Source organism: Ochotona curzoniae, unplaced genomic scaffold (assembly GCF_017591425.1).
Source record: "Ochotona curzoniae isolate NIBS_2020 unplaced genomic scaffold, NIBS_Ocur_1.0 contig_3622, whole genome shotgun sequence".
Lineage (NCBI taxonomy): Eukaryota > Metazoa > Chordata > Mammalia > Lagomorpha > Ochotonidae > Ochotona > Ochotona curzoniae.
The window spans coordinates 7,564,656-7,575,550 of record NW_024465926.1 but is presented as its reverse complement, the minus strand read 5'-3'; the positions used below and the strand labels follow the sequence as shown (position 1 = coordinate 7,575,550).

Sequence of the window (10,895 nt, the reverse complement as noted above, 5' to 3'; positions counted from 1 at the left end):
ACACCCTAGCAGTGACTTGAGGTTTAGTTGCTAGCTGCTTCATGCAAGGCCATCTGCTCAACATCGTAGAAGGAAAACAGAGGTGCCATGCACCACATAGCCTATTCCATTTCAGTGTCCTTTGTCAGCTCTGTAGGAATGCAGGAAAATCTCTATTAGAAATAACAGCCAATTTTTAGTGAGAATCTAATGTGAATTCTCATATAGTACTGTACAAATGTTAATTGGCATAATCACTTTGGGAAACTGTCAGACGGCATCTGTTCAATCTCAATGTATCCATGACCTGTAATCCAGAAATTCTGTTCTTTCAGGTGAGTTATGTGTGTGTGGGGGTGTGTGCGTTCAAAGGAACTGATCACAAGAACAAAAGTAAATATACAAACTCAAGGCAATGGAGCACACAGGACATCTTTATCTCTTCTCGGCCTTTTGGCTAAGATCAAGTGTAGGACATCTCCTAGCAGTGAGAGTAAAGAAATCTGATAATTGTCATTTCTTAAGCTGAGAGATGAAGGCCTTCAATTCATCAAAATTCAGTGGGCTATGCAGTTAACATTTTACACTTTTCAAAATGCATGTTGTACTTCCATAACAAATTCCAAAAAGAGAAGGAAAACAATCAATTATATTCATCACATTAAGAAAACAATAGAGAAAATAAAATCATCACTATTGATGCAGAAAAAGCAATTTATAAAATCCAGTCTCTGCTAATGAAAATTGTCTTGGTGAACTTGTAATAAAAGGGAACTTCATTAATCTGATAAAGAAAATCTATGAAAATCTTCCAGAATATCTCACACTTCTTTATGAAGAGTTGAAAACTTTCCCTGAAGATTAAGAAAAAAAATGACTTCTAGCCCCAATTCTATCTGGAATTTTACTCAAAGTCCTTACTATTGCCAGAAGGCAAACTGCAAATGAAGAAAGAGGGCCTCATTGCTAAATGAATTGGTAAAATATATAAAATACCCCCCAAAAAGCAAATGTAAGGTACTAAATGGATATCTGAATTTAGCAAATTCATCTGAATGAAGAAAAACTGAAACGGTTTATTTCTACCTAAATGCAATGAAAATAAATAATAAGATGTAGGTATTTATAGAATCATAATATGTGAAAATGTAGTCATCCGTGGATCATAAGAGCACTAAGACCTCTCCACAGAATATTGCGAGCAATTACTCCAAGAAGTAAGAGATCATTGAAGGAAAAGGACTCTGAACAGAACTTCCTAAGAGCTTGTAAAGACTGCACCCTTGTTTCAGCAGTGTGGATCAATGCATTTCATACTCTTTTTTCTACTTTCATTCAGAGATATAAATGATTCATTGCCCTGTAGTCCTACTTTGGAGTAATATAGTCCATTTCCCCCCCTTTTTAGTCACTAAGTGATTCTTCAGCTTCTTGCAAAACATCAGACTTTCCATTTTAAGAGGAAAAAAGCAACGATAATGCCATAATTGGAAATATTTTAAACAATGACTGTCAGATCCTAAAATAAATTTCAGAGTTTCGGAAGTTTTTGTTCCTGAGAATCTTCACAGCATATTTGAAGGCAGCGCACTCATCTGGCCAGCCATCTGGCTGCCGAGTCTTCACTTACCGTCATCCTTGGTCACGGGTGTTTTCTGGAACGTAGTCATGTTTTAATCAGGCATTTGTTCTAGTCGTAACTGAAATGTGCTTGCTCTGTGGCAGGCACTGTGCTCGGAGCTGAAGACATAGCTGTGCATCTTATCTTGGCTAGCTAGCATCCTTCCTCGCCCTTTTATGCTATCTCTGACCCACTCACCTCCATAGAAGATGCTCCGTTGTCACAGAGAAATGTTTAACCATTGTCATCTCTTTTGAGTGTCTGTGGTTTGTTTCCAGAGCAAACAAAAGTTTCAGACTTTGTTCCCAATGAAAAATTGAAGAAATTGTCCAAGATATGAAGAGACAAACTCCAGAATACTAACGTTAGGACTGAGCAGGTGCTACTGTGCGTGGGTCATTTGGTGGCTGCATAGCTACCGTGATGAGGTACATTGCAGTTGGTTACCATTGATGAGGTTGTATTTTAGGAGGAGATATTTTTCTAAGCTGTGTTTTTCTTAATACTTAGCATTATTTCTTATTACAGTGTAATTTTTTTTATGGCCTACAGTTTTTACTTTTAAGTAATGAACGTAGGACTGGTCTTGTCACCCATGGAGTAAACTGCTGATATAGGTAGTCCATATGAGTACCAGTTTGGGTCTTGGCTCTTCCAGTTTTGATTAAGTTCCATAGTAATGCTTCTGAGAAAGCAATGGAAGGTGGCCCAAGTGCTTGGGCCCGTGCCACCTACATGGGGCAGTTAGCTGGAATGTAAGCCCCTTGCTTTAGTGTGGCTCTCTCTTTCTCTCCTTGTGTCTCTTTTTGTCTCATCCTCGCTCTATAACCCTTCTGTTCGAATAAATGATCTTTGAAAAGTGAATATGGAGCCCAGCCTGGTTAAATCCGTGCCTTGCAGGAGCCAGGATCCCATATGGATGCTTGTTCATGTTCTGGCTGCTCCACTTCCCATCCAGCTCCCTGCTTGTGGCCTGGGAAAGCAGTTGAGGACGGCCCAAAGCCTTGGGACCCTGCACCCAGGTGTTAGACCCGGATGAAGTCCCTGGCTCCTGGCTTCGAATCAGCTTGGCTCTGGCCTTTACAACCATTTGGGGAGTGATCCAGTGAATGGAAGATCTTCCTCTCTGTGTCTGCTTCTCTCTGTAATTCTGATCTGCCTTTCCAATAAAAATAAGTTAAAATGAATGTGAATGTTAAGGCTCTAGAAAATGCAGGCTTGTGGATCTGCCATGCACTTACTTTCAGGCTGAGACTGTAAATGCCTGTTTTCCCAATCAGTTTGTCTTGCCACATGGAAAGCAAACCAGTATACAGGAGACAGTGTTTACGTGTGGCTCAAAACACATATCAGCACTCCTTCAATTCCCTTGTGATAGCAGTATGCAAAATATAAAATTTTCACTTTTTTTAAAAAAAGAAATAAGATGTTTTCCTTGACAATAATGTTTATTATTTTGCCTTGCTTGGTATGAAGCAAAACTTTGCCCAAGTTATTTGTTTGCCTGAGGATTTGTTTCTATACAAATCAAATTCTGTTAAGACTATTCTGATGTCTTGGTGATGTTTTATTATAAACGCAGAGCTAATGGATTATGCTACTGCAAAATGTCTGTCATTTTGCTATTTTAATATAAATTTTTCTTTACTGTTTTATTCTATGGAAAACTTCTGAATGACTCAAAGATAAAAATGCACAATTGGTTTAGTTCCTCACTTACGGTTCTGGAATGGTATGACCTTTGGGTAATCTTGACATAGTGTAACATTACAAGCTAGATAAGAGCTGCTAATTTTTTTAGCATACACATTTATTTTTTTGGATCTGGAGGTTAGATGTCTGTATTTCGTTGTCCCCAAATAAGACTTTGACCTAATATCATCCAAGAGGATTTGTGAAACTTGTTGGTATTTTTGTCTTTACGTTATGTTTTTTAAAAAATTTTTTTGCTTATTCAGTGACCATTGGCAATTCCCAACACAGCTATATAAATTTCAGGATAAGTTTAAACTTTTGAGAAAACACCCTGTTCTAAAATGACAAACCATCTTCAAAGTAGAATGGGTTGAAAGGACACAATGACATTTGATGGGCGTATTGTTCTTTGCATAGCTTGTGATCACCTGGGACAGAGGCGTGGTATGTAGTGTGTGAGTTGGAAGCTCACAGGTGCACATAAGTGGAGCAAAAGTGGTTCTGCAGTTCATAAATAGTTCAAACCCTTTAGTGGAAATGAGCATTAGGCAAATGTTGTGCTGACATCATTCGAGTCTGTATGAAGCAGAAAGAGAGATCAAGTTAAGGATGCAGCTTTGCACTGGTCTAAATACCCGTGATTCTGTAGCCCAAGGCAATGATAGCCTCTCCTGAGCCCAGTGGGACGTCATGAACGGTGAACATCAATGCAGGGGTCGATGGGATCATTGACTGGCATATCCTAACGCAAACAAATCAAAGTTTATGAGTGAAAAGGAAATCATTGGTGAATTTAAATACTTACTGAATGTTTGACAACATTAAGGAACTGCCACTAATATTTCAATTTTGAAGATAGAATTGCAGGTATAATTTGAAGAATCCTTGTCATTTATTGCTACACAGAATGCAGAGTTGATAGCATACAAACATTAAATTTTTTCTCTTTTGTTTTAAGGACTTATGTATTTTTATTGGAAAATCAGATTTACAGAGACAGAAAGAAAGATCTTCCGTCTACCGGTTCACTCCCTAATTGGACACAATGGCTAGAGCGGAGCTGAGCTGAAGCTAGGAGCCAGTTGCCTCCTCCAGGTCTCCCATGTGGGTGCAAGGTACCAAAGCTTTGGGCCGTCCTCGACTGCTTTCTCAGGCCACAGGCAGGATGCAGGATGGGAAGTGTAGCAGATGGGATTAGAATCAGTGTCCAAATGGGATCCTGGTGCATACAAGATGTGTTTGAGGTATTTTTGAGATATCAAAGAAAAGGGGCTAAGTGGATGGTTGGCTATGTGTCTGCTGCTCAGTGGGTTGGATAGAGAGCTTTGATAGCCACATGGGTGTACAGGAGCCAGTACAGGAGCCACAGAGATAAGGAGGTGCATAGGTACAGGTTAGGTTACACCCGTCTCTGATGGTGAACACAACATTAGTGATGCGTCTAAAACAAACATGGAAATATCATTTAGTCCACGTAGGGGTTTTCTAAACCCTCTACCCCAGTTCCTAAAAGGGGATTACCATTGTGTCACCTAGGTATGCTACACATTTTTCCTTAGAGAGTATTGATGATATTTGAAATTTGGCAGGTAACAAACTAGAAGACAACTTATGAATAACAAAAAGTTTTCTATGCACATGTTCTTCTTCTAAAATATTTCCCTAGTAAGAAGTATATCCAATAGTTTTTTGAGACTGTATTTTATAGCTCCAAGAAGGAAAGAATAAAATTAACAATGGTATTAATGTAATTAAATTCATTGTTCCTTTGAATTGCATTCTAGGTAGTCAGAAAATGTTTATAATTAATATATCACTTGAAGTTCATGACCACACTTTTTTTGGATAAGCAAATTAATACTATAAATGTTTTACAGAGAGATAAACTGAGACAGAGTTTTGCAAGATTGCTTTGTTAGGATCATATTCTCAATAATAGAGAAAACTGGGAGCTTGATGTGTCTTATTGTGGGTACCCATTCAATAATTAATTCTCAGATTCCATCAGCGGGACATTCAGTTGCATATCCCCAAAAATCAGATCTGCAAAGAGCCTTGGAATTGTGGGCAGATATGAAGACCAGGTGTTTTTATTTGTGATTAGTTAAGGATTGAGATGAGACTGACCTAGATTAGGATGAGCTCTAAGTCCAGTTAGATGAGCCTTATGAGAAGGATCCCAGGACTCAGAAATATGGAGAGGAAGAACAGGTAGTTTGAAAGTAGGAGATACATAAATGCATATATTTGAAAAAAAAAATGTATTGATGTCTGTCTACAGCTGCCTGAAGCTGTTAGAGTTGCTTGAGGTAACTTCTTCCACAGAGCACCTAGCAACCCTGTTGACATCGGACCATACTCTGGATTTCCAGAACCCTGAAAGAATGAATTTCTGTTGTTTTAAGTATTCTAATTTGGGTTACTTTGTTACAACACCCAGAGAAAATGAATGCCCATTACAGGTACAAAAGGCTTTCCGCTAATACAAGGCATTTTCTTCTTGAAGCCAAAACCACCCTTGAGCTGGGGTTTTTTCTTCAAGTATGTAATGTAGACATTTTTATGATGAAGTCTGGAATTTCTGAAAACTCACAGACTTAAATCGTCACTTCTCATTTTCAGTTGGAAATGATAGGGCTGTTGTGTTTGCTTTTATTTGATGTACAGGAGTTCTTAATTTTTCCCCAGACTTCAATTGGTTGTCTTGTCATTTTTATCTAAGTGCTTTCCATTGTCAAAGTGATGGAATTATAGATGTGCTGAATGCAGCATCATGGCTATGTGCATTCATGTACCTTCTGAGAAATACATCATTAGGCGCTTCTGGCGCCATGCAGACATCATGAGAGTGCAGGTCCACGACCCTGTGTTGTAAACATCACTCACCTGACGTGACCCCTTGATGTAGTCAACAGCTGTGTGAGGCTGCTGGCAGTGTGACGTGCCACACTGTTTTAGAGTAAAAACAAAATTTGCTATTAGGTTAAGACCATACAAATTAAGTATATTATAATAAATACATAATCATTACCATGGAGTATGCACTGCATGTAATTATATGGGTTATAGTTTTATGTTTTAGTTAGTTATTTATTTGAAAGACAGAGTGACAAGTGGAGACGGAAAGATTTTTTTTTTGTCCACTGGGACACTCTCTCAAATGACCAGAATGGTCAGGTCTGGTTCACACCAAAGCCAGGAACTTGGAATTTCAACTGGGCCTCTCACTTGGGTGCTAGGGGTCCATGGATTTGAATTACCCTCCATCGTTGTCCCAGGCACATCCAAAGGGAGCTGGATGGGGTGCTGAGCTTTTGGTATGAGGGCCAGCACTCTGATATGAGGTGTCAATGTGGAAGGAGTGGCTTAACCTGCTGCTGCATCACATCACTGGCTCCTATACCTTCCATGACTGGAACAGCAGTGGGCTGGTTCAGATCGACGTCATCACTAGCACAGGAATAATGTGCTGCATCGCAGTGCTCAGGTGGCTGTGACATCGCTAGGTGAGAGGGATCTTTCAGTTCTATCATAACCTTTTAAGGCAATGCTTCTATTTATGGCCAAGATCAGAAGTTCTGCACTGATTTGGCCTCTGTTGATGGTGCTCTTGCTGGCAGAATCCTGACCTAGCACAGAGTATAGCACAGCCAGGAACAGGAAACACATAACATATGTTTGCAATCTATACTCAGTTTCCCTGTGCATCTCCCTTTCTCCTTCTCTTTCTGTCTTCCCCCCTTCTTCTTCCTGTCCTACTCTTCCTCCCTCTTCCTATCCAATCTTTACCATTTCCCAAAGTCCTCACCTGTAAACATCATAATTGGATTGAGACCCAACCCCTTTAGCATCATTAACTTATGATTTGTAGGGTTTCACTCAGGTGTGGGTTCAGGGACAAAAACCAAATGCAAATCAGAATAACTGCCTCTTGTTTTGGTTTGTGTCTTGCAAAAGGAAAACTCAGGATTTCTTTTTTTCCCAGAGAGCTCCTCTCGGCATTGCCTAGGTTATTTGCAGTATACATATAGAAGCTTAAAAGTGAATAAGCAAGAAGTGGCAGCATATTAAAGGAAGTGCTGTGTGGGTGGCTTCACCAAGAAAAACAAGGAGTCCCTCAGCAACGTGGGGCATCCCTGGGATCTGTACAGAACTCCCTATTTCAGATCAGGACACAGAACTCAATGTGTCTGCGTGGCAGTTGGTGGTGGTGATGAATGAGTGAGACTTGTACCTTTTAGATCCCACTTTTCTTTCTTCCTGTTGCTGGTCATCCTCTGAGCCTTCCAGGCATCCACTGGAGATGTCATGTAGCACAGACTATGGCATGATACTAATTCTTGCTCAGAAATGATAGGAGGGTTCATACTCCCAGTGAGTCTGTGTCCCAACCCTCCCTTATAAGGAAGGTCTACAGATGCCATTTCTCACGGGTAGAGGCACCAGGCAGCCCATATTACCTTTGGATGATGTAATAGCAGCAGCAGTTAGGGGCCCACAGTGGAAGCTGAGCCTGTCTCTATGAACAAGTAATCCAATGCCCAAGCAGCAGTGAGGCCAAGAAACATGTGTCCCATGCCAGTTGAACAAGGGAAGGCAGTGGCAAATGAAAAGTCAGTGCAATAAAGCGAGTAGGAAAGAGTACACAAATGCATAGATTCTACAAAAAGTAGAAAGGGATGCTTGCACATCACAATATTTATGTTATTGGAATAAGTAGCCATCTGTTCTCCCAAAAGGGTTAGCAAAATAGTCATGGCATTTAATAATGGTAACCCCAACCCCACCCCAACTGTGCTGCCCAGTGTGGGTTTAGAGGAGCAATAGTGAAAATCTCCCTGAAACAAGGATTTGAGTTAGGTTAGGTAGCATTAAAACAAAATCTAAAGAAAACATAAAACATGGTTTTATGCCTGAAAGCAATCATTTTGAGGGAAACAGTCAATATTGCTTTTGATGTATAAATAATTCCTGCACACAGAACAAAGAAAGAGTGCTAATTCAAGCCAAAGCCCTGCCAAATGAGAAGCCACACGGTTTTTAGCTGTGCTTATTTTCATTGAGAAGGCAGTGCTGGTATGAGCAAGAAGTACTAACTGTAGAAGAAAATACTAATGTTGTTCTTTCAATTAATATATATTCATTTTACAGGAACCCAGAGCATTTTTGAGTCAACAGCGATTACAAAACATGTCATGTGTTAAACTCTGGGTTGGGAATGAGCCAGGTCCCTCAGGCTCCCATGATCTTGCATGACTGTTATCATCTAAAACAGTCCCAAAGCATTTTAATTGGAGAAAATTAAAGTTAATACATGTGGAATTGGTGAACATATCAGATTACTTTGCCGTCCGCATTTCTGTATTACTTGTGGCATCTCGCATAGCTAAGAGTCCTCTGGGTTAAGCACCATTTTGGATAGGACGCTGTCCTATGGCAGCCTCTGTCACCTTCTTTCCCTCTCCAGGAAGGACCTCCTCTTCCCCTTACCCCTCAAGGACTTGCCTTACTCAGATTATTTTTAATACTGACAGAAAAATTAATTTAATGATTGTAGTATAATTAACAACATAATCATGGAACATCTTGAGATACAGAACCATTGTCGGTCAACAGCAGGCTTAGCTCCATGCTGAGACCCCAAACTAGAAGCCTGAACTCAAAAAGGAGTGGATGAATGATTGTTTTGTTATTGCACATGATAGAATGGAAAACACACTGGGTTGGGGGTTTGAAGCTGTGGTTTAAAGCACTAGGCATGACAGTGTGTAGCCTGCCGACACCTGCCAGTGGTGACTCGAAATACTGAGTCTCTGCTCCCCAGTGTGGGAGACTTGGATGTAGTTCTGGGCTTCTACCTCAGCCTGAGCCAGCCTTTAGGGGCTGAGCAAGTGGATAGAAGATCTTGTTCTGTATTTCTCAAGTGAAATGAAAGCAAATAAATAACATTAAAGTGCTAAGCATAAGACAGTCAGGCATGTGATGCTGGGAAAGGTTAGCTGTAGAGGTATCCACATCCTCCATTCTCCATCCTTCCAGTTAGATCACTGTGCCTTGTCGTTGTCCTTGTGTGCCTATATTTCTGTTGCAGATGCCAGTAACTTCTGTGACTCTCGCACGTGTTTTGTTGCAGATCCACAGAAACACTCTATAACTGTATTATGTTGAATGTTTCTTTGTGACAGTAAAGATGTTTTGTGTTGATAGCTTTGAGTCAGTTATGCTCTGTGAACTGATATCACAAAATTCGACAGGGTGCTAGGCAGGGCTTGCTTTATTGCTTAGTTGTTTAGGGTAGGAGCTGGCAAACCATTCTGGAATATGGTTGAGTTCAATCCTGAGTAATGTATTTTTTTTTTTTAACTAAGGCATTTTGAAAGCGAGTAGAAGAAAATGGAGCTGGGTAGGGAGAGGAGACAAAGACAGAGACTGTGTCGAGGAGACAGACCAGATGTGACAAGCCTGAAAAGTTTGTTAGCAGGCCTTTTGCGAGAAATGCTCTGTGAGCCTAATGCAACTACAGTAATAATGTGAAGTAGAATGGACATTTTCTGTGCCGCCTGTCAGCATGTGTCACCCACCACTCTCAGAAGTGCCTGGTTTCTTGTCCCATGGCACCCAACACCAACAAGGAGACTCTTCCTTGTGCTGAGACCCTCTTGGGTTTTGAAACTCTGTTCTTGACAAGCCTAGTCCCTCTGAAGGGCTCACTTGTCTGGGTCTGGGCCTTTCTGAAAGTCAACCGTATTCTAAAGCATAGTCTAATCATGGAGTGCTGCGACCCATTTATAGGGTCTTCTCACAGTCCAAGAAGTGGATCATGGAAGCACTTGGGTCGCTGCAGTTCCTCTTAGAATTTATCCTGTGACTAGGGAAATCTCAAGGTCTCTGCTGCAGCTCACTGTTTCACCGTGTGATTTTAAGAAGTTAATGAGATCCTTCATGTCTAAAAACACTCCACCAACATTCACATTATAGTCTGACGTGATGTAGTAACTAAACCCCACTATTTCTCAAATTTATGCTGACATTTTGATCACAGCTCTTTCGCAGTCCCCTTACAAGAGCTCAACTTAGGCTACCTTTCAGAACCTGCTTTGCTTGGTTACGAAGTTACAGAAGTTACATTCTCCCATTCTCCCTTTCTCCCATCCTCCCATCTTTTCATCACTCAGAATAGCTGAATCCAATCATAAAATTGGGTCATCCCAGAATTACTTCATGGTCTACATGGTAATCTCATTGCTTACCAAACAAGTCTTCGTTTGGTATCCAGAATGCAAGATTTTTTCCATCATTTCTCCTTTCCCCTCCTTTTCCTCCTTCCTTCTCTTACAATCACTTTCCCTGTCTTGCCTCTCCTTCCATGCCTCTCATCATTCATTTCCTTTGCCTCCTCCTCCTCTCTCACTCTTTCTTTCTATTTCACTAACACGTTTAGAAAAGTATATTAAAAACAAAGCCATGTTGAGTTCAGCAACTGGAAATTAGTGTATACCTTTAAGAGGTCTCCAGATAATATCTTTGGTCAGATGCCAAAACTTAATGATTTTTTTTAAATATCGTTTTTGTGTACAGGTGATATCCATGGTATCAATTT

General features: G+C 40.4%; 1 pseudogene; it reads left to right on the top strand.

Annotated features, from left to right (window-relative positions):
• Window positions 1–416: 416 nt before the first annotated feature.
• On the top strand, window positions 417–592 carry LOC121158118 (annotated as a pseudogene).
• Window positions 593–10,895: the final 10,303 nt, after the last annotated feature.